The following is a 23753-nucleotide window of genomic DNA, read 5'->3' on the forward strand; positions in this document are numbered from 1 at the left end:
TTCAGGGATGAATTTCTGCGTTTGGATTGTGTGAATGTGGCTTTTCGAAAGCTCCTGCCATGATAACTGAACAGCCCCTGTATTCTGTTGCTAAAACCTAGAATAGAAAATGAAACTAACCATGGCATCTGAGGGGTTAATGCTCTGTTTTTTTTAAATGGCTGAACACATGGAATCTGCGGCATATGACCATGGTAGATCGGTGAATCACAGACTACAGAGTTTGGATTTCCCATAGTGCATCATAGTTGGAAAGGAGTCCCTGCTTCCCTGCCAAACAGCAGCAATGTGGTTACATGATTACTCTGCTGGGAAGAAGGGACTCCTTGCATCGTATATCTATGTCGCTTTGGAGTCTCATCTTCTGCACGGACCATGGTCATGCACCACTGGCCTTAAAGAAATCATGGTTCCTGAACTGGAATTCCAGCGGATCTGAGATGAGTATTAGGCCCCTTTCACATAAACGTATGATTTCTCCAGTCCTGTGCCGTATGAATCTATATAAATGATGTTTTTTTTATCTACGTATTACTGTATCCATATGAAATGCAATAGGCTGGCTGACAATGCTCCTCCCACTGGTTCTGGTCTCCCTGGATACTGCACGTATATACAGCGGCATACAGGATATAACCGGATGTAGCACATATTGTAAACTTTTATGTTAAAAAAGAAATCGGAAAATAGGATTTTTTTTTTTTTTAACATCTAAATGGATGAGAGTATTGCCCATTGAAATGAATATGGCCATATGCTACCCGTATAAAAACCGTATACTACGTGTAACATACGGCGGTCTTCTTACGTTGGTGTGAAAGGGGCCTAATAATGTTTTTGTTTTTGCTGGAACAAAGAGGGACATGCAGCATAATTTATATCCAATCCACACACTGTAAAAATCTGCAGCTGCATGTTTTTCCTTTGGTGGCCGATGGCTGCCATGTCATGTGACCAGCGTAGTGAAGTTGCTCCTCACGTGTACGACCTGCTTTAGGCTTGTATAGTGATTTGCGTTTGTTTTATTTTCCACCACTATATAAAAGTAGCATAATTGGACATAAGATATAAGCGCAAAAATCCCTTTTTTTTTTTTTCTTTGTCACTTGTGTGAACCCTTTGGGTTGTCATGGAAATGTTACAGCAGAGTTCAATCCCTTTCTCAACAATCTCACACGTTCCTGCCTTTCTTAGAAGAAAATGAATTGCTCAGTCGCTCTGAACTGACCAGTTCTAATGAGAACTCCTGCTGTCACCCCGGGACATTATGAATGCACGGCTTCTTCTGAGAATAGTCTGTGATCCTGCATACACAATGGCGCTCCATCCCCCATACATACATTATCATCTGGAGGACGACTCTATGACTTTACTCCATGAGAGATATTAATAAAGAGTCACATTACTGGGACCCTGCAGGTTTTATTTTCTTTATAAAAACATTGATGATGCTTAATGAGGTATTCTAAGATAATTTATGGATGAGATTGACAGGCATCTGACCCCCAGAACCCCCACAAGTCGGCCTCTTTAACTGCTATATAGGCTTGCGGGGGCCTTGTGTTTGCTATTCGTTTGAAAATGGGGACAAGTGTGTAGTTATCGGCGATCTGGACTTAAAGTACAGCAATCATATACTTGGGAGGGGAGATTTGGCAGAATCTATGGTAAGTTTAACAATCCCGGTATTTACAATAAACATTTTTTTTATTAAAAGCATAACTGTAAAGCTATGATTTACCAAATAATTTTTTGTGATTCAGTCTTTAAAAACAAGCAGAACAATACCTACTTTGCCTCTCACCCTTTTCTTTCCAAAGTTATGGAAGTGTTTGACAAAAATCTTTCTCACCAGAGGTGAAGTGGACGGAGACTACTGTCTGTCCGCCTGTCTATGCCCTCAAGCTGATGCCAGTTAGCTTGACCACAGATCCCAAATTACCTTTTATCTCCCCAATTCACTCCCCTGGCAATTGACAGATATCCTAGAACAGTGATAGAGAACCTTTTGGAGATAGATTATCCAAAGTACAACCAAAACCCACTTATGTCGCATAATGCCAACATGACCATTTAAGCAGTAACTTATTGATCCCTGCTGTATCACAGGTTTCAATCATATTGGTGTCCTGAGTTCACCAATACAATAGAAAGATGATGGAGAACTTGTATTCTGGGTCCCCTGAAGAGGAACAATCAGGGTTCCCAGAGCAGGAGCTCCAAAAATAATCTATCTCTATCCACACATTCTCATTCCTCCTCTAACCCTGGCAGCCAAGGAGGTTGCTTTAAAATTGTGCTGCATGTAGCACTTCCTGGGCTGTATTGAACCGCAGCAGGAATCCCTGAGTCCTGTCTGGCAAACTCTGTGTTGGGGTGATGGCCTGGGTGCCCACAGAAAGGGCTCCAAGTGCCACCTCTGGCACTCGTGCCATAGGTTCGTCACCACTGTCCTAGAATATAGAAATGGGTTATTTACAATCATTCCTAACCTATTTGGTACCCCCTCTTCAATAATCCTGTGTATCGAAACATGATCTTTCAAAACAAGACCTTCATCTTCTTTATTTCTGTTCCCTTTCCTACTTCTTCCTGCTGCTCAGCATATGGCTAAAGATCAATTCTTCCTTCCCATTTTTATATCCTGGGTGTGTTTTTATTCTTCCAATTAGAGACGGTCCCCTACTTAAGAACGCCCGACTTGCATACGACCCCTAGTTACAAAGGGACCTCTGGATGTTGGTAATTTACTGCACTTTAGTCCTAGGCTACAATAAACAGCTATAACAGTTTTCAATGGTGTCTGCAATGAAGCTTTATTGTTAATCCTGGTTCTTATGAGAATCCAACATTTTTAAAATCCAATTGTCACAGAGACCAAAAAAAATGTGGCTGGGGTTACAATAATAAAGTATACGGTTCCGACTTACATACAAACTCAACTTAAGAACAAACCTACAGAACCTCTCCTGTACGTAACCCGGGGACTGCCTGTATATAGAATTAATATTCCAGCCAAAAGCAATCCCTTTATTGCATAGAGAACACTAAACGGCGAAACGATCACCCCTTTTTGGAGCCCAAAATAAAAACTTTTTTGTTGGAATGTAACATGTATTAATACCATATATACTGCCGTATAAGCCGACCTGAGTATAAGCCGAGACCCCTAATTTTACCACAGAAAACTGGGAAAACCTTTTGACTATAAGCCTATAAGACTAAACCTATAAGCCAAGGGTGTAGTATACAGCCAGCCAGCCCCCATGTAGTTACAGCCAGCCAGCCCCCATGTAGTATACAGCCTGTCCACGTGTAGCATACAGCCAGCCCCTATGTAATATACAGATAAAAATAATAAACGTAATACTCACCCTTCGGTGTCCCCGATGTTCCTCGCGGCTCCCGATCCCCGTCGCGGCTCCCGGCGTCTTCTTCACTCTTCTATCTTCTCTAGCCGGCAGAGTCGCGTCCATGCGATCTGCCGGCCGTCGCACACTGTGATGAGAGAAGAAGATAGAGAAGATAGAAGAGGAGACACGGGGAGCCGCCGGGAGCCTCGACGGGGATCGGGAGCTGCTGGGAACTGCGAGGAACATCGGGAACAACGGAAGGTGAGTATTAAGTTTTTTTTAAATCATTGACTCGTGTATAAGCCGAGGTGAGGTTTTTCAGCACATTTTTTGCGCTGAAAAACTCGGCTTATACATGAGTACACACGGTACATTCACATTGACTCCAGTTTCCCTATAACCTTTATCCAATATATATGTAGTTTTGGGCATCGCCAAAGTATATACACAAGATCTGCATCTATCAAATTACATCTCAGGCATTTTTCATCATTAGTTCTTTTAAAACGATTGAATCGCTTTGGCGTGTAGTCTTCTCCATGCACTATGAATATTATAACATAGGACATGTTTTTAGTGGTTCTTTTGACCATAGAGAGTCAATCCACTCTGCAGCAAATCGGTCATCTCTTTCTTCCATTGATCAAAACCTTCCCTAGCTGCAGGATATATCATACTTTTTGTTAATATTTACCCCCGGCACATTAAACCCTTCTTACCCAATTAACAATCAAACTGATGGTCCTCCTCTCTGACCTTCTTGCTTTTTAATCAAGTTGCACATAAAAATACCAGTCCTGGCTCAATCTAAACTCCCCATCTAAATTCTCAAATGTTTCTCAAACAAATTCTCAAACAACGCACCTTTCGTTTGCCAAAACATTGTGTAATCTAATGGGGCTAAGTTTCTACTTGTAAATCCCCAAAGTGACGAAATATTTGAATATCCTCTGTTTTAACTTTATCTATTTTAACCCACACCCATTTTAATAATGTGAAGAGAAGACACTGTACTTTAAAGGGAACCTGTCCCAGGAGACCCATTTTAGCCCTCCCCTAGTCCCCACAGAGCACAGTATATACACTTCCAAAGAGTTTTTGTATAGAAAATAGGTTTTACAGAAAAAAAGATGTTATATAGTACCTTTCAATGGCGTGTGCTCTGGGACTAGGCACCTGGGAGTGTCCATAGAGGAGCAGCCCCCTCCCCTCCATGTGTCCTTTTCAAATATATGGATAACTCCCATCACTCGGGATTGGCTGTAGAGGAGCAGGGGACGTCGCTAAGCCAAGTGATGGGCGCTTTCATATATTTGAAAAGGACAATTGGAGGAGCAGTTTCCTAAGGGTGTGAGGGGGTTACAGCAAATTTTGCCATTGTGCTGCCATAAAATAAGATGAAAAATCTGGGAGGGCGAGCCCTCCTTTATATGTGGATGTAATTTTGCTAAACTCAGCTTCCATTACATGGTGGAAAAGGGAACATGTAATAAGTGGAAAAAATCATAAGTAACTCAGTTACATGCAGTGTATAGCCTGTGCTGTGTGAGAAATAAGGGTTAATAGCTTATCTGTACAAAGATGAGAGTGCCAAAGACAAGGTGGGGCAGGGGAACAGCAAGAGGTACAGAGAAAGTTCTGTAGAATTACAAACTGGGATGGAGGGGCTGATCTTGTACCTCACTATTCTGTGCAGGAGACACCTGTAGTGTGATTTAATGTCTATAATAGCCAACCCATTTAAGGTGTCCCTATCACTTCAGGAACTGCCTGTTTCAAGCTTATTTGAGGGAATGACTTACACTGAGGTCAATGGGGGAACCATCTAAAAGAGGCTTACGTCTTAGGGGTACAAATGGCAAGTTTCATGATGCACAATCCATCGTTCACACAACTACAATGGCAGAGAGTTAATGCGCATGTTCCACGCATGCTTTTGACATTGCACTCTGACCCACTGTAATCAATGTTTTTTTTCAGACTTGCACTCTTTTTCACGCACACATGCGTTTTTTAAACGCGCGTTTAAATCTCAGCATGCTCTACGTTTGCAAGTCACGCGCATGAAAAACGCACCATACAAGTCTATGGAGAAGCATCAAAAACGTATTGCACTCTGAGACACTTGCAAGTCCAATGCAAGTGCAATGTGTTTTTCACGCATCAATTGCCTTAGAAAAGATAGAGCTCAGTCCTGAGTCTTTTTCAAATGCGTTATCTGCGCGTGAAAAACGCATTGAAAACGCATTGGAAACACCAAAAAATGTGCATGAAAAACACGCACAGAGACACTGAACAAACTGTGACTGAAAACTGACTGAATTCTGATGAAAAATGTCAGTTTTTCACTGACCAAACCCTGATCAGACTCTGACGTGATCTGCAAAGTGTGAAAGGGGCCCAAGGGTGATGTTAAACGGATTTTCTGAAACTTTTAAACATGTGGCAGTGGGCAGGTAAGGCACAAAATAAATTGGCCAGAGGTCCCTCTTCTGTTATTCCTTTATCCTTACAATGAAATGATTATCCGAATATTCTTATCCTAACACAAACTGCTCATGCTGATACTGGAATACTACACTAGGTGGCACTAGTGCGTCAGCTAGACTGCTGATCCTACAGAGCGCTCCCTGAGATCAATAAGCACTAGAGATGAGCGAACATACTCGTCCGAGCTTGATGCTCGTTCGAGCATTAGCGTACTCGTAACTGCTCGTTGCTCGGACGAGTATTTCGCCCGCTCGAGAAAATGGCAGCTCCCGCCGTTTTGCTTTTTTTGGCGGCCAGAAACAGAGCCAATCACAAGCCAGGAGACTCTGCACTCCACCCAGCATGACGTGGTACCCTTACACGTCGATAGCAGTGGTTGGCTGGCCAGATCAGGTGACCCTGGGATAGACTAGCCGCTGCCCGCGCTGCTCGGATCATTCTCTGTCTGGATGCCGCTAGGGAGAGAGCTGCTGCTGGTCAGGGAAAGCGTTAGGGTGTTCTATTAGCTTACTGTTAGGCAGGAGTGATTCTCCAAGAACCCAACAGCCCTTCTTAGGGCTACAATAACGTTATACTTTTTTTTTTTGTTTGCTTGTGGCTGGGCTTGCTGGCACTAGTAGTGCAGCTAGTACCATATTGTGAGGAATTAGCAGGGGGACTTGCTACCGTTGTGTTTAGCTCTTAGTGACACACATATCCACCTCAAACACCAAAGTGGGAAAATTTATTAGGGGTTTGATTTCAATTAGGCACAGTCTGCCAGTTTCTTTTTATTTTACGTTTATTTTTTCATAACTCAGCGTCATCTCATCTGGCATAGTAGTGTGCTTTCATACTTGGCTAGAAAATAGCCAAAGGAGAATCCAAACGGCTTACTTACGCCTACAGTAGCGTTCTATATATTTGATTTCTGGTTGATCTGCTGGTGGCTGTCCTTGCTGCAGTGCATCTACTAGCAAATTGTGAGCAATTTGGAGTGAGACTTGCGACCACTGTGTTTTGCGCTTAGTGACGCACATATCCATCGCAAAGACCGAAGTGGGAAAATTTATTAGGGCCCGGGGTTGTATTTCAATTAGGCACAGTCTGCCATTTCCTTTTTTATTTTACGTTTATTTTTTTCATAACTCAGCGTCATCTCATCTGGCATAGTAGTGTGCTTTAATACTTGGCTAGAAAATAGCCATAGGAGAATCCAAACGGCTTACTTACGCCTACAGTAGCGTTATATATATTTGATTTCTGGTTGATCTGCTGGTGGCTGTAGTTGTTGCAGTGCATCTACTAGCAAATTGTGAGCAATTTGGAGTGAGACTTGCGACCACTGTGTTTTGCGCTTAGTGACGCACATATCCATCGCAAAGACCGAAGTGGGAAAATTTATTAGGGGTTGTATTTCAATTAGGCACAGTCTGCCATTTCCTTTTTTATTTTACGTTTATTTTTTTCATAACTCAGCGTCATCTCATCTGGCATAGTAGTGTGCTTTAATACTTGGCTAGAAAATAGCCATAGGAGAATCCAAACGGCTTACTTACGCCTACAGTAGCGTTATATATATTTGATTTCTGGTTGATCTGCTGGTGGCTGTAGTTGTTGCAGTGCATCTACTAGCAAATTGTGAGCAATTTGGAGTGAGACTTGCGACCACTGTGTTTTGCGCTTAGTGACGCACATATCCATCGCAAAGACCGAAGTGGGAAAATTTATTAGGGGTTGTATTTCAATTAGGCACAGTCTGCCATTTCCTTTTTTATTTTACGTTTATTTTTTTCATAACTCAGCGTCATCTCATCTGGCATAGTAGTGTGCTTTAATACTTGGCTAGAAAATAGCCATAGGAGAATCCAAACGGCTTACTTCAATTAGGCACAGTCTGCCATTTCCTTTTTTATTTTACGTTTATTTTTTTAATAACTCAGTGTCATCTCATCTGGCATAGCAGTGTGCTTTCATACTTGGCTAGAAAATAGCCATAGCAATAGGATAGCATCGTTTGGTTTTAAAAACTAAAAAACACACAAAAAAAAAAAAACACAAAAAAAGGTAAAAAAAAAATTAAAGTTATAACTCTCATTTTCAAAATGTTTAACCCGAGGGCTAGGGGTAGAGGACGAGGGCGGGGACGTGGGCGTCCAACTACTGCAGGGGTCAGAGGCCGTGGTCCTGGGCGGGGTGAGACACCACCTGATGATGAGGGAGCAGGGGAACGCCGCAGAGCTACACTCCCTAGGTTCATGTCTGAAGTTACTGGGACTCGTGGTAGAGCACTGTTGAGGCCAGAACAGTGCGAACAGGTGATGTCGTGGATTGCCGACAATTTTTTTGGACTGCCACATACAGGCACTCAATCTATTCCATTTTTATGGAGGGCCACCTACCTGCTCCTCTGGTTTGAAAACTTTTTTGGACTGCCACATACAGGCACTCAATCTATTCCATTTTTATGGAGGGCCACCTACCTGCTCCTCTGGTTTGAAAACTTTTTTGGACTGCCACATACAGGCACTCAATCTATTCCATTTTTATGGAGGGCCACCTACCTGCTCCTCTGGTTTGAAAACTTTTTTGGACTGCCACATACAGGCACTCAATCTATTCCATTTTTATGGAGGGCCACCTACCTGCTCCTCTGGTTTGAAAACTTTTTTGGACTGCCACATACAGGCACTCAATCTATTCCATTTTTATGGAGGGCCACCTACCTGCTCCTCTGGTTTGAAAACTTTTTTGGACTGCCACATACAGGCACTCAATCTATTCCATTTTTCTGGAGGGCCACCTACCTGCTCCTCTGGTTTGAAAACTTTTTTGGACTGCCACATACAGGCACTCAATCTATTCCATTTTTCTGGAGGGCCACCTACCTGCTCCTCTGGTTTGAAAACTTTTTTGAACTGCCACATACAGGCACTCAATCTATTCCATTTTTATGGAGGGCCACCTACCTGCTCCTCTGGTTTGAAAACTTTTTTGGACTGCCACATACAGGCACTCAATCTATTCCATTTTTATGGAGGGCCACCTACCTGCTCCTCTGGTTTGAAAACTTTTTTGGACTGCCACATACAGGCACTCAATCTATTCCATTTTTATGGAGGGCCACCTACCTGCTCCTCTGGTTTGAAAACTTTTTTGGACTGCCACATACAGGCACTCAATCTATTCCATTTTTATGGAGGGCCACCTACCTGCTCCTCTGGTTTGAAAACTTTTTTGGACTGCCACATACAGGCACTATCCAAATTGAATTGTCTCCATAGCAGCCTCCACACGTTGTCTCCATTGCTACCTCCAAAAGTCGTCCATATAGCTGCCTCCATACATCGTCCCTTTATCAAACGAGGTGTGTCAGGCCGAAATTTGGGTTGTTTTCATGGATTCCACATCAAAGTTGTTAACTTTGTCGCCACCCTGCTGTGTTATCCACAAAATACACTGGCAAACTTTTACCATTTACGGATATTATTTCAGCGCTTCTTGCGCATCTGTTTACATTCCCCTCACCCGCCATATCATAAACTTATAAGAACGCTACTACACTTGATCTTATACAAAAGGTTCTTAGAAGTGCTGTTTGGGGAGTAGCCTAGAGACAGGGGCTTGGATTGGCGAAAGCTCGCCTGGCAGCGGAGCGCCAGCTCCATGCCAAGAACCAACTAACATAGTTTTAACTGCAGCACCTTTAATCTACTACTAGTTCACTGCCTCCATACATGGCCGCCTTATCAAACGTGCTGTGTCAGGCAGAATTTTGGGTTGTTTTCATGGCTTCCACAACAAACTTGTTAACTTTGTCGCCACCCTGCTGTGTAATCCTCAAAATATACTGGCAAACTTTTACCATTTACGGATATTATTTCAGCGCTTCTTGCGCATCTGTTTACATTCCCCTCACCCGCCATATTCCAAACTTATAAGAACGCTACTACACTTAACTTGGTGCAGGCTGGGACCGAGTCTGACCCTGGGGCTGGTCATATACTGCCGACGCAGAGGATTGCGGGGCCTACCTCGGTCCAGGTGTTTCAGGCCTACTATACCTCCTCCTCCTCCCACCCCTCCTCCACCTCCTCCTCCGAATTACCATCCGTGGGCATGGCGCCATCAGTCGGTAGCTCTAGGCACAGCAGCAGTGCCGTCGCTAAGCGACAGCAGGCGGTGCTCAAACTGCTGAGCCTAGGTGATAAAAGGCACACCGCCCAAGAGCTATTACAGGGCATTCCGCATCAAACTTGTTAACTTTGTCGCCACCGTGCTGTGTAAGCCACAAAATATACTGGAAAACTTTTCTCATTTACGGATATTATTTCAGCGCTTCTTGCGCAGATGTTTACATTCCCCTCACCCGCCATATCCCAAACTTATAAGAACGCTACTACACTTGATCTTATACAAAAGGTTCTTAGAAGTGCTGTTTGGGGAGTAGCCTAGAGACAGGGGCTTGGATTGGCAAAAGCTCGCCTGGCAGCGGAGCGCCAGCTCCATGCCAAGATCCAACTAACATAGTTTTAACTGCAGCACCTTTAATCTACTACTAGTTCACTGCCTCCATACATGGTCCCCTTATCAAACGAGCTGTGTCAGGCAGAATTTTGGATTGTTTTCATGGCTTCCATGTTAACTTTGTCGCCACCCTGCTGTGTAATCCACAAAATATACTGGCAAACTTTTATCATGTACCGATATTATTTGAGCGCTTCTTGCTCACCTCCTTTGGTTCCTCTCTGCCACCCATTGGTTTGAAGCCTGAGTCCATTTAGGGTATGTTGCCATGACACTCTCTAGCCTGCCGCTGCTGCCGCTGCCGCTGCCTCTGCATGCCGTCCCCTATAGTGTCAGGGTCAATTATTGCATGTTTTAGATGCTATCTAGCCTCATTCGGTCACTCTGTCATGGCCATGCTGTTGCCCATAATTTTGGCATAATGGTGCGATTAAGCAGCCTCAGAGGCATCCATGCATGCTGCCCCTGCTGTTTCCTGTCCATTTCCGTGGTGTTTCCATCCTTTTCTGAGGTTCCCAGGTGTTTGGCCAAGCTTCCCTGTGCAGAGCCTTGGTCCCCTTGAAAAATGTTCGAGTCTCCCATTGACTTCAATGGGGCTCGTTACTCGAAACGAGCACTCGAGCATCGGGAAAAGTTTGTCTCGAATAACGAGTACCCGAGCATTTTAGTGCTCGCTCATCTCTAATAAGCACATATCACGCTTAGCAAATAGGAACCCTGTGCCACAATCATCATATATTTATTGATTTTATTTTATAGAATCGCAGAAAATTCCCTACTTTTAGCAATATTTATCATCATAACAAATTCAGCTGACAGATCTCTACTAAAAGGCAATAATATTTTTATATAGATTACATGAATTTTAATGTTTTTCCATATTTACTGGTTCATTGTTTTTATATCTTTTTAGCAAATACATAACATTTGTATAAAGAGGAAATATTTACAGTGTTGATCCTTCTTTTTCAAGTTGAATATGGTGTCTGATCTGCAGGTAGTTATACAGCAAGAGGAGCTGAGCAGATTGTACATAGTGTCCTATCTGCAGGCAGCATGATATACAGAAGAAGGAGCTGAGCAGATTGTACATAATGTCCTATCTACAGGCAGCATGTTATACAGGAGGAGGAGCTGAGCAGACTGTACATAGTGCCGTATCTGCAGGCAGCATGTTATAGAGCAGGGGGAGATGAGCAGAGTATACATAGTGTTGCATCTGGAGGCAGCATGTTATACAGACGGAGGAGTTGAGCAGAGTATACATAGTGTCCTATCTGCAGGCAGAATGTTATACAGAAGGAGGAGCTTAGCAGATTGTACATAGTGTCCTATCTGCAGGCAGCATGTTATAGAGCAGGAGAAACTAAGCAGATTGTACATAGTGTCCTATTTGCAGGCAGCATGTTATAGAGCAGGAGGAACTGAGCAGAGTATACATAGTGTCCTATCTGCAGGCAGCATGTTATACAGAAGGAGGAGCTGAGCAGATTGTACATAGTGTCCTATCTGCAGGCAGCATGTTATAGAGCAGGAGAAACTAAGCAGATTGTACATAGTGTCCTATCTGCAGGCAGCATGTTATAGAGCAGGAGGAACTGAGCAGAGTATACATAGTGTCCTATCTGCAGGCAGCATGTTATACAGAAGGATGAGCTAAGCAGAATATACATAGTGTCCTATCTGCAGGCAGCATGTGCATAGATTTATGCATTATTATTGGTTCATTGTTTTTATATCTTTTTAGGAAATACATAACATTTGTATAAAGAGGAAATATTTACAGTGTTGATCCTTCTTTTTCAAGTTGAATATGGTGTCTGATCTGCAGGTAGTTATACAGCAAGAGGAGCTGAGCAGATTATACATAGTGTCCTATCTGCAGGCAGCATGATATACAGAAGAAGGAGCTGAGCAGATTGTACATAATGTCCTATCTGCAGGCAGCATGTTATACAGGAGGAGGAGCTGAGCAGACTGTACATAGTGCCGTATCTGCAGGCAGCATGTTATAGAGCAGGGGGAGATGAGCAGAGTATACATAGTGTTGCATCTGGAGGCAGCATGTTATACAGACGGAGGAGTTGAGCAGAGTATACGTAGTGTCCTATCTGCAGGCAGAATGTTATACAGAAGGAGGAGCTGAGCAGATTGTACATAGTGTCCTATCTGCAGGCAGCATGTTATAGAGCAGGAGAAACTAAGCAGATTGTACATAGTGTCCTATCTGCAGGCAGCATGTGCATTGATTTATGTATTATTATTGGAAATGATTAATTTTACCTTTTTAAAAGACAATATTTTTGTTTATGTAAAGCTTAGTGGTGGCCCTATTAGTGACTGACAGCTCTCTGTGCACATTATACAGTCCAGTCAGGTGGTTTGACCCCCCATTAGATTCCTAAGCCTAGAATGTTCATTTGGTTGAATATAATTTAAAGAAAATCTACCATCAAGATCCATCATGATAAACCACTGGCACTTACTTATAGATCCAGTGCCACCTTCCTTCTAAAATCAACTTTAACGAAAATACTAACAAGACTGAAGGGCTCTTGGGGCGTTATGTGAGCCCCTCAGTGCTGTAGCCTCATAAGCTGTCTTAATGAGAAGAACATTTCTCACCCTCCCCTGCTCTCTCCCTCCTCCCTCTGTCTATGTAATCTAGCAGCAGCAGGAAGTGCAGGGGGTGGAGAGACCTGCTCTGCTCATTGTAACAGCCTGTGAAGATAAGTGCCCCTGGTTGCTTGGATCAATTAAAATATTTTTGCTTGTTCATGTTTTCTTAGTCTTAGTCATTTATCTCTAGGCAGTGGGTGCATTCCTCTTCCATGTCTGTGTATCTAGACCACAAAGTTTCAGAACTGAAGTCATCAGCAGGGGCTATAAATCTCCCATGGAAAGTGAAGGCTTCATTCAACCAATCAAGTCCAGAATGACAGATATGTATTGCAAATATTCCCAGAGCTGTGGTTTTGGCTTCATGTACTAGCTGTCAAGGCTTAGTGTTCAGAGTTTTTCCCATGTGTCTCTGAATAGTTGTTTTGGAAGAAACCTGAAGCGAAACTCAACTCACAATGGAAAAGTGAGTGGAAAACCCACAAGCTCAAGTTTTTATAGGATGAACAAGTACATAGCACAAGTTTGTAATACTGTTTATTGGAATTAATTAATAAGATAATAAATATAATCTAAAAAAACTAGGTGAAAAAAATGTTCTCCGGCTGCTATTTTCTGCTTTTGCATAAGACTATATATACTATTGCTATAACGCACCTGCCCCTTTCTGCAGGCAGCAGGATATAGAGCATGAGGAGTTGAACAGATTTTATAAACCGTCCAATCTGCAGACGGCATGTTATAGATAATAATAATAATAATCTTTATTTATATAGTGCCATCAAATTCCGTAGCGCTTTACAAATCATAGGGGACATATACAACTATATTACATTACAGAGTACAAACAGTTATACGAAACAATAGGAGTGAGGGGGAGCAGGAGGAGCCTAACCAATTGTATACAGTGTCCTACCTGTAAAGATCATGATAAAGAGCAGGATGAGCCTAACCAGTAGTATAGAGCAGTGATGGCGAACCTATGGCACTAGTGCCAGAGGCGGCACTCAGAGCCCTCTCTGTGGGCACTCAGGCCATCACCCCAGCATGAAGTTCACCAGACAGGACTCAAAGAATCTTCCTACAGAATCTTCCTACAATGATAGGCGAATTTGCCCTCCTCTATTCAACTGCATTGGTGTCTTTAGAAGTCTGAACAATTGAAAGTTGTCAAAGAACAAGGAGAAATACATTACTGCTTATATTGCTGTGGTGGCACTTTGCAATAAATAAGTGGCTTTTGGTTGAAGTTTGGGCACTCAGGCTCTAAAAGGTTCGCCATCACTGGTATAGAGTATCCTACCTGTAGAGATCATAATATAGAGCAGGAGGAGCCTAACCAATAGTATAGAGTATTCTACCTGTAGAGATCATGATATAGAGCAGGAGGAGCTAAGTAGATTGAAAATAGTGTCCTATCTGCTGGCAGACTGTTATAGAACAGGAGGAGCTGAGCATATTGTTTATAGTGTCCTATGTTTAGACAGCATGTTATAGAGCAATAATATTTGAGCAGATTGTGATTAGTGTCCTATCTTCAGGCAGCATGTTATAGGGCAGTGATGGCTAACCTATGGCACGGATGCCAGAGGTGGCACTCAGAGCCCTTTCTGTGGGCACCCAGGCCATCACCTGAGATGACTCCAGGTATCTTCCTGCAGTCCCAGACAGCCCAGGACTTGCTGTGCACAGAGCTATTTTAAAGTGACAGCTCTACCTGGGACTACTGGAGGAGTGGGAAGGTGTGGACCAAACTGGATTATCATTGTAGCTCCTGCCCTGACAATTCTTCCCGTTTATGGGACCCTGGCGGAAAGCTACAATAATCATCTAAATTTCTTCTATTTTCTGCTTTATTGGTGTCCTCAGGTGCTGATATGGGATTATAAATCACGAATTAAATTTCTGTGTTGGCACCTTGCAATAAATAAGTGGGACTTGGTTGTAATTTGTGCACTCGGTCTCTAACAGGTTCTCCATCACTGATAAAGAGCAATAATATTTGAGCAGATTGTGATTAGTGTCCTATCGGCAGGCAGCATGTTATACTGGAGGAGGAGCTATGCAGATTACATGTTGCTCTACCAGCTGCAAAACCTCATAATACACCTCTCATAATACACATCAGATGCTGCAGAACCTCACTATACACACCTCAACTGGTGCAGGACATCACAATACACACCTCAGCTGCTGCAGTACCTCATAATACACACTTCAGCAACTTCTAAAACTACTAATTCAGCTGCTGCAGAGCCTCACACACACTGCTTCTGCAGAACATCACATAAAACATCTTAGCTGTTGCAGGCCCTCATGATACAAACCTCAGCTACTGAAGAACATTATAATGCACACCTCAGCTGCTATGGAGCCTCATAATACACACTTCTGCTGCAGAAATGTATAATTATACATTTCAGCTGCTGCTGAACCTCATAATATGAATCATTGCTAATACAGGACATCACAATACTCCCTTCGCTGCTGCAGAGCCTCATAATACACACCACAGCGGCTCCAGAACATCATAATGCATAACTCAGCTGCTGCAAAACTTCCTTTTATACACCACTTCTGCTGCAGAACTCATAGTACTCCTCAGCCATCAAGACTACATGACTCTGTCCATGTAATGGTGCCTCACCTCGCCATCAGGTGATGCCCCTGTAGCCTCCATTTCATAGATGGAGAGTGATGTCACATAGATCTGATGGCTTTTATATACAGGATGCACAGTACAACATTAATAAGCAGATAATACATATTGTATGGGCTGTCATATCTGTGGAATTCTTGTTAATTTGTGACACCAGGAGGGTGGCCAACCCCATAAGTTTGAATATTGTTCTAAGAATTCATGGTTTTCTCAGGGACAAAGAAATGGAATGCACTCCCTCCCCCACATGTTCTCCTCCCTCTTCACTCAGTTACCCCCCACATGTTCTCCCCCTCCTGAATCAGTTACCCCCCACATGTTCTCCTCCCTCTTCACTCAGTTACCCCCCACATGTTCTCCCCCTCCTGAATCAGTTACCCCCCCACATGTTCTCCTCCCTCTTCACTCAGTTACCCCCCACATGTTCTCCTCCCTCTTCACTCAGTTACCCCCCCCCACATGTTCTGCCCCTCTTTACTCAGTTACCCCCCACATGTTCTCCCCCTCTTGAATCAGTTACCCCCCCACATGTTCTTCCCCTTCTCACTCAGTTACCCCCCACATGTTCTCTCCATCCTCAATCAGTTACCCCCCACATGTTTTCCCTCACTCCTCAATCAGTTACCCCTACATGTCCTCCCCTACACTCAGTTACCCCCCACATTTCCGCCCTCCTCACTCAGTTACCCCCCCCACATGTTCTTCCCCCTCCTCACTCAGTTACCCCCCCCACATGTTCTCCCCCCTCCTCATTCAGTTCCCCCCACATGTTCTCCCCTTCTCATTAAGTCCATGAATGTTCTCCACCCCCTTTACACAGTTACTTGCCCCAATGCTCCACCATCACTCTATTACCCCCCTCATCCAGCAGAGGGAGCCACTCGAGGTGATTTTCTCAGATCGCGTCATGATTGTTGCGCCCCTGAGTACATGGGATCATTTCCATTGACTGAGAACATTTGTGTGCAGAGGGCATTAAACCCTAGTTTAACCCTGGTGCTAACTGAAACCTATATCCAGCAACACTCTGCCTTAGGTATTTAGAAGTCCCTGTGTGACTGGAGCTGTGTCGATATCTGCGCTAATTGTGGTACCTATGAGCAGAATGACAGAATGGGCTTATACGAGGCAGCAGCTGGACCCTGTCTCTAGTTGTTTGGTATAATCCTCCTTACTGTATTATTATTTGTCTGCAGGGAATGCTTATAATCTATGCATAGGCTCCTGGGAACAAGTCATCCATCTATGCAATGCTCTTATCTCTGGTCCTCGTTGTCTTCAGCACGTCCATCCCGACGTCAGAGGGGAAATGACTGAACTTTGTACTTGATTGGAGACACCAGCTCCTCTCCTACAAGTGATTACATCCCGCTAAACCGCACAGTATTCCTGACATGAAGAGATATCCAGTTCCTAATAATAATAACCCTACCATTTATTGCACTCCCAGTTTCCATTCTTCGCTGAATCCTCAAAGGCCGCCAGGTACTGAAGAGCAGATTGGAGACCAACCCAGAGACCTTACACAGTAATGAACTACTGATGAATATGTAAGGAGCACTTGTCACATGCACTAGACACATACAATATTCATGAGCGGGTACTTGGAAGCAATGCATTTATTATGACTCCTAGCACAAAAACTCAATAATATTCAGCCAAACTATGATACATCAGCCATAAAATACTGATATAAGAACATGGAGAAGGTATAGGAAAATCTTCTATTTCACATGGTTAGACTTAAGCAGGGCCAGATTAAGGGTCCCAGCAGTGTAGAGCACCTCATTTAGGATGGGGTCCCCCTACCTTGGCAGCCAATGCTGGCCCCCTCCCACAACAATATAGGTAAAGAGATACCATATAGTTATACTATTTCAAAGCGCTAGAGATATCAGAAACAATATCTTTAGTTTTAGATTGGTTCATAATTTCCTACCTTAAAGGGAACCTAACACCACATATCTACCTATAATGGTAAATCGGGTTGTAGGTGGATCTATAGGACGTGAGGATAGCCCTTTTAAGGGCTAATCCTAACGTCCCTGCAATAGTTTGGAAACTTTTATTGAGCAAATATGTACATTTATGAATGCGGCTACTGGGGCGTGGAGTAGCCAGAGCTGAGGCCACACGTCGCAGCTACTCCACGCCCCGATATCTTCTTTTTCCGCCTACCTCGTGCTATAATCCTGCCGTCTGTGCATGCGCAGTGGCTCTGAAGCCGCGGCCCGTTGTTCTGCGCATGCGTTTCGCACAAATATTTTTGTCCACACTGTGCACCCATAATGCTATATGAACGGTCCCCCATAGTACTTCATTAGGTAGGTCTCTCCCTTAGCAATTTTTTTTTTAATTTTCAAATGCCAATAAAATGCAGTATTTACATTGCATCATTTAGTACATTCCATAAAAAAGTGACAATCCTACAATTATTATTACACCCAGATGCATTGATAAGTCTGCTCAAATACATTACAATTAAACAGTATGCCCAACAAATATATCTTTTTTTCCCCTTTCCTCCCTTCCCTTCCAACCCCATTGATCCATACCAAGTGGAGCTACCAAACAAACAAAAACAAAAAAAAACATCCGACAACCATACTGTCCAGATGGATAAAAATCCATCTTATTCTTCTTAGCGTAATTACATTTTTCATAATGTAACATTGTTATTGTTTGTCTAATCCAACTCTCCAAGGTTGGCGGTTTACTACTTATCCAGTTAATCATGATTCTCTTCCGTGCCCAATACAATAATTTATTGATAGCTTTTTTCTTATTTATTTTACATGGATAGTCATCGAGCCCCAAGACACAAATGAGAGGATTCCTATCAATACTTACTTCGTACACCTGTTTGATTTTTACTAGAACTATATCCCAATATTTCTGTATTTCTATACAGCTCCAGTACCCATGGACCAGGTCCGCACCAGTATTTCGACATTGAATACAAGAAGAATTTCTGTCCTTATACATTTTAGCCAATAACAAAGGAGAATAATGAAGCATATTTACGATAAAATATTGAGTCGGCCGAAACTGAGCTGGAAAGGAGATTTTAAATATATTGATCACTATCTTGTTCCATTTTCCCCTTTCAATGGGGCCACATTGACTTTCCCACTTCCCTTTTCTACCCTCAAAATTATCCTTATGCACCTCTCTTACAATAGTTTTGTATAAGGCGAACACTGTAACTCTTTTCCCCCTTACTAGAGAAAACATAGAGTCAAGTGGATTCACCTCTTTATTTATTCTAGCATTAGACCCAATGGCATGTTTTAACTGCATATATCTAATTAAATCTCCGGACTTCATTCCATATTCTTCTCTCAAATCATCAAATTCCCTAATATTTCTGTCCCCATATACCTGGCCAAACTGATTGATTCCATACCTCTTCCAAAAATTAGCTTCATTGAAAAAGTATGAATCACACAACTCAACATTAGCCCATAGTGGTGTAGTACCATACAGCCCCTGTACCTGGAATATTTCTTTCAGGTGGTTATATACCATGTGAAACATATATAGGGATGAGATTTTATTCTTAAATTTCTTACCATATCCTGTTTTTAATATTTCATACAAACTATATCCTTTCCAACTTACTACCTCCCTACCTAAATAGTTTGCCCAACCCACACAATTTTCGAGGTTAACTATCTTATTTACTTAGAAGGCCAGATAATAAGCTTTAACTGAAGATATACCCATGCCCCCATTGTCCGGACTTCTAGTCATATGGACCAGCTTAATCCTTGGACGTTTCCCCCTCCAAACTAGATCTGTGAAAAGAGCATCTATTATCTTAAATACTTTCTTCCCAACCCACACTGGAGAGTTAGACAGTATATAATTAATCGTAGGCAAAAGAATCATTTTAATTAAAGCAATTCTTGCAGCCATAGACAGGCCCATACCTGGATCTTATTTCTTGTTTCTTTTATAAGCGGCATTATATTATACTTAGGAAAATCTTTGACATTTGAGGTTATATTGATACCAAGGTTTTCAAAGAATTGGTGTGGTTCAATCTTTTTCCATGGAATTGGAGGCAATTCACTTTCATCCAGTTGCATAGCTACCGATTTTTGCCAGTTAATAGTAATTCCCTCCAATGACAGAGAGGGACCTGGCCTATCAAGCTCCCCTGAATCTTCCGGCCCAGACTTATTCAGATACTTATCCATCTTATTTGTCTTATCTGAATTTTGGCAGACGGGGAACATGCACCTATTGACAGTCCTCCTTTTGCAGCCCCCTTCATATTTTTATTTCTGGAGGACATATTGTCCCCCAAAGAAACAAAACAAAAACACAGATGCCCAATCCAGACCAGGACGGGAAGAATAACCTATACCAGCCAAGATATAAATTCAGTTGGTTTACCACCACCTAGACCACAAATGCTTAATATAGCAAACATATCTTGAGTTATCGTAAAGACATATACTAGCAAATATTACAACTCGCCATTGATTGCAAATTGTTATCCCGCGCCAGCAAATATTTTAATATACCCCACAATAGACACTTTATTTGCTTAAAACCCACGGACCAAGTATGTTTTAATATCCACGGGATTCTGCACATGACCAGGACTGCGAATAACCAACCAAAATGAATAGATCCAACCTAACTCAGATATTGGGGGTGCCAACAGTGGCTCTTAAAGCACTAAGAAGTTGTATATTAGACCTTCAATATTTCTAAATACTGTCCATTGCATTTACCATCCAAATATTATTGGGTTTCCCAGTGCTTAGGGCCGCTTAGTTCAGATTTTTTTTTTTGCCGCCTTCTGATCCAGCAGAATTGTCCACAAGTTCAAGAGGTTATCTGCAGGATAAGAAATGTCCCCCTTAGAAAACACCAGGGGGTATCATAAAGACCTCAATAAATGCATGTAAGATATATTGAAGCAATATGTTGCAAAATACTACCATTTACACATTTCTTACTGGCATCTACAGATGTTACTAAAATTATTACACCCCTGTTCACACTTTCCAGCCTTCTGATCCAGCAAGTGTATTTGTCCATAATGATGTCACAGCGCAGGGGGCTGATACACTCACAGTGACGTCACAGCACAGGGGGTTAATACACACACAGTGATGTCACAGAACAGGGGGGTAATACACAAAGTGAGTTCAAAGCAGCAACGTTATTAATAAGAAACTGCTGAAAACCATAACAATAACTGATGACAATAACCCCACACCACAATGCTCGCTCACTCTGGACACTACAAGGCACATTTACTTACCTGTCCAAGGAGTTCACCCAAAGTGCATTGTTACGACGATAATGCACTCTGGCACGATTCACTAAGATCGTGCGCCCGATATCCTGCATGTGTCGCTTTTTTCTAATATACTCCCCCTTCACCTTGTGAACTATTTTATATACTAAGCGTCACCCCCAATAGATTTCATATACTGGCACCACAACCAATAAATTATTTAATATACGGCGCTCCTCTGTTAATTATTTTATATTCTGCCCCCATTAATTATTTAATATACTGTTCCCCCAATGAATTTTGTATACACATTTGGGAGATTTTCTTGTTGGCTCATTTTTTACGGCTTTCAGTAAATCACAGGGAAATGTATACAGGTTTTATTGTGTTTTAATACATTTTTTAAATATGAAAACCTCATTCTGAAAAAAAAATGTGTTTTGCCATGTTCTGATGCTAATAACTTTTTCATTCTTCGGTGTCCGGAGCTGTGTGAGGTGTCATTTTTTGCGGGATGCGATGACGTTTTCTTTGCTACTATTGTTACTGTGCAGGACATTGGAGTGTTGTTTTCCATTATGGGGTTTAACCATGTGAAATAATTATATTTTGATAGATCAAACATTTTAGGATGCGTTGATACCTAACATGTTTATGATTTTACTTGTTTACTTTTATATCAGTTCTAGGGAAAGAGGGTGTTTTGAACTTTTAGGTTTTAATTTATTTTTTCCCTTTTTTTGTACTACTTTTCAGACACTCTAGGGTACTTTAACCTTTTCAGCCTTGTAAAGACCCCAGGCTGTCACGGTGAGGGATTGTTTCTCTCGACTACATCATGGGGAGCAATGATCAAAACAAAGATGGCGGCACCCACGCGCTGCTATCTTTTGACTACCACCAGCGGTTTTGCCAGCTATGATAAAAGGGTTAACATTTTTGCAGCAATATGCAGCAAAACCCATGACTGTGTGACAAGACCTCCATGCCGTAGTAGTACAGCGTGGATCATTAAGAATTTTATATACCAGAATGAATACTGGAATACTGATAAGAAATTATTTGATATGCTGTCCCCCCCCCCATAGTGAATTATTTGATATGCTGTCCCCCCCCATAGTGAATTATTTGATATGCTGTCCCCCCACAATGAATTATTTGATATTCTGCCCCTCAACAATGAATTATTGGATATGCTGTCCCTCCCACAGTGAAATATTTGAAATGCTGTCCCCCCATGGTGAAATATTTGATATGCTGCCCCCCTCCCACTGTGAATTATTTCATATTCTGCCCCCCCACAATGAATTATTTCATATTCTGCCCGCAGACCCCCCCCCTCCCGCCAATAAATGATTTTATACAATAAGCCCACACCATCTTTTTACTGTTTGAGTTAAAAAAAAAAATCTTCTACCCACTCCTGGCTCCCGCCTCTTCTTTCTACTTTCTGCAGCCGGGCAGGAAATGGTGCCCAGCAGGAGCCTGAACATCTGTATGCTGGGGCCCGGCGCTGGCACTCCAAAAGTGCCAATAAATTCCAGCTCTGAACTTAAGGAGAACCTGTCAGGACATTTTGAGACACAAAACTAATAAACGTCGTGACTCCGCAGATGCTGATAAGTATAATTTTTTTTATTATTGCGGAAAACACTGATCCATCAGAACCTTTGTTGGTTTAGTGTCCCAAATCATCCTGGCAGATTCCTTTTAAATCATAACTAAACCATTGATGCAATTATTTATACTCCAGAAAATAATAGAGCAGGTGATATTAGTTCATTAAAAGGAACCTGTCATCAGGTTTTCACCTTACACCAAATGACAGGTTCCCGCAGAAGTCTTCTAACTGATGCGCATTCTGTTTTATTATGAAATTCTTTGCCAGCTTGATCTTTTCACATTCCTCCTGCTGACATCCTCCTGCTTTAAAGTGCAAGTCCTGTACTAGTGCACTCCACTCGTATCATAACTCAGCTCATGGCTTCTCTCCACTTCTCAATACACAAGCAGGTGACTTGCCCTTTCAAGCAGACTGGCGTTGACAGATGGCAGGTGGAACGCTGTCTGAATTTCTAGGCACCGAAGCAGTGAAAAAAACATTAAACAAATCCCTTTCTCCTATCCTCGTTGGTAGCTGCAGGGGTGACGTTATTAATTTTTGGGGTGGTTTAATATCCTTTGTTTTATGGGCTTACTGCTGATGGGGTTGGCTTTGGTTAGGGATGCAAGTGTCAGCACTCAGCACCATTTCCTCAAAGGTGACAGGTCTTCTCCTTCCAGCCCAGAGGTGCACAATGTTTTCTACTGACCGTGACAGCGTCTCAGAATGTTCTGCAAAATAAATTCAGCTCCACGCAGCACATCTCGGCACTGCACCCCTAAAAATACCACATTATAGTCTCAATGTCCAACATTGTACTCGATAATAATATTTTCCCCCATTACACACAGAGGGTCTGTGTTGTCATGGTGCATGTGTTGAGCCGCAGCGGTGTTACGCTCTACTAGGCGGCCATTGCAAACTATTTCTGCAGCTTATGTATCATATATACAACATATTCCACAGCACTTTACATATGTTGCAATCACTTACTGTACAAAGTAGGATTTATATGATATATTCCCTACACCTTTATGTAGATTGTTGTAAATTAGGTTGCTTGTATGTGGCTTTTTACTAATTTGTCTGATTAGTCTGATGACCCACTCTCCACTACTGGACGAGCCGGCTATGCAAACTGCTCAAGTGGGTTCACATTCTGTAATTAAACACAAGTAGGGAGAGTTACAATTGGCTTTCCGGCTTTCCACCAGGCTTTGTGACTTTTTTTTATTACTGCGCCTTGTTTACCATATTTATGATTTG

This window comes from Engystomops pustulosus, chromosome 10, assembly GCF_040894005.1.
Source record: "Engystomops pustulosus chromosome 10, aEngPut4.maternal, whole genome shotgun sequence".
Taxonomy (NCBI): Eukaryota; Metazoa; Chordata; class Amphibia; order Anura; family Leptodactylidae; genus Engystomops; species Engystomops pustulosus.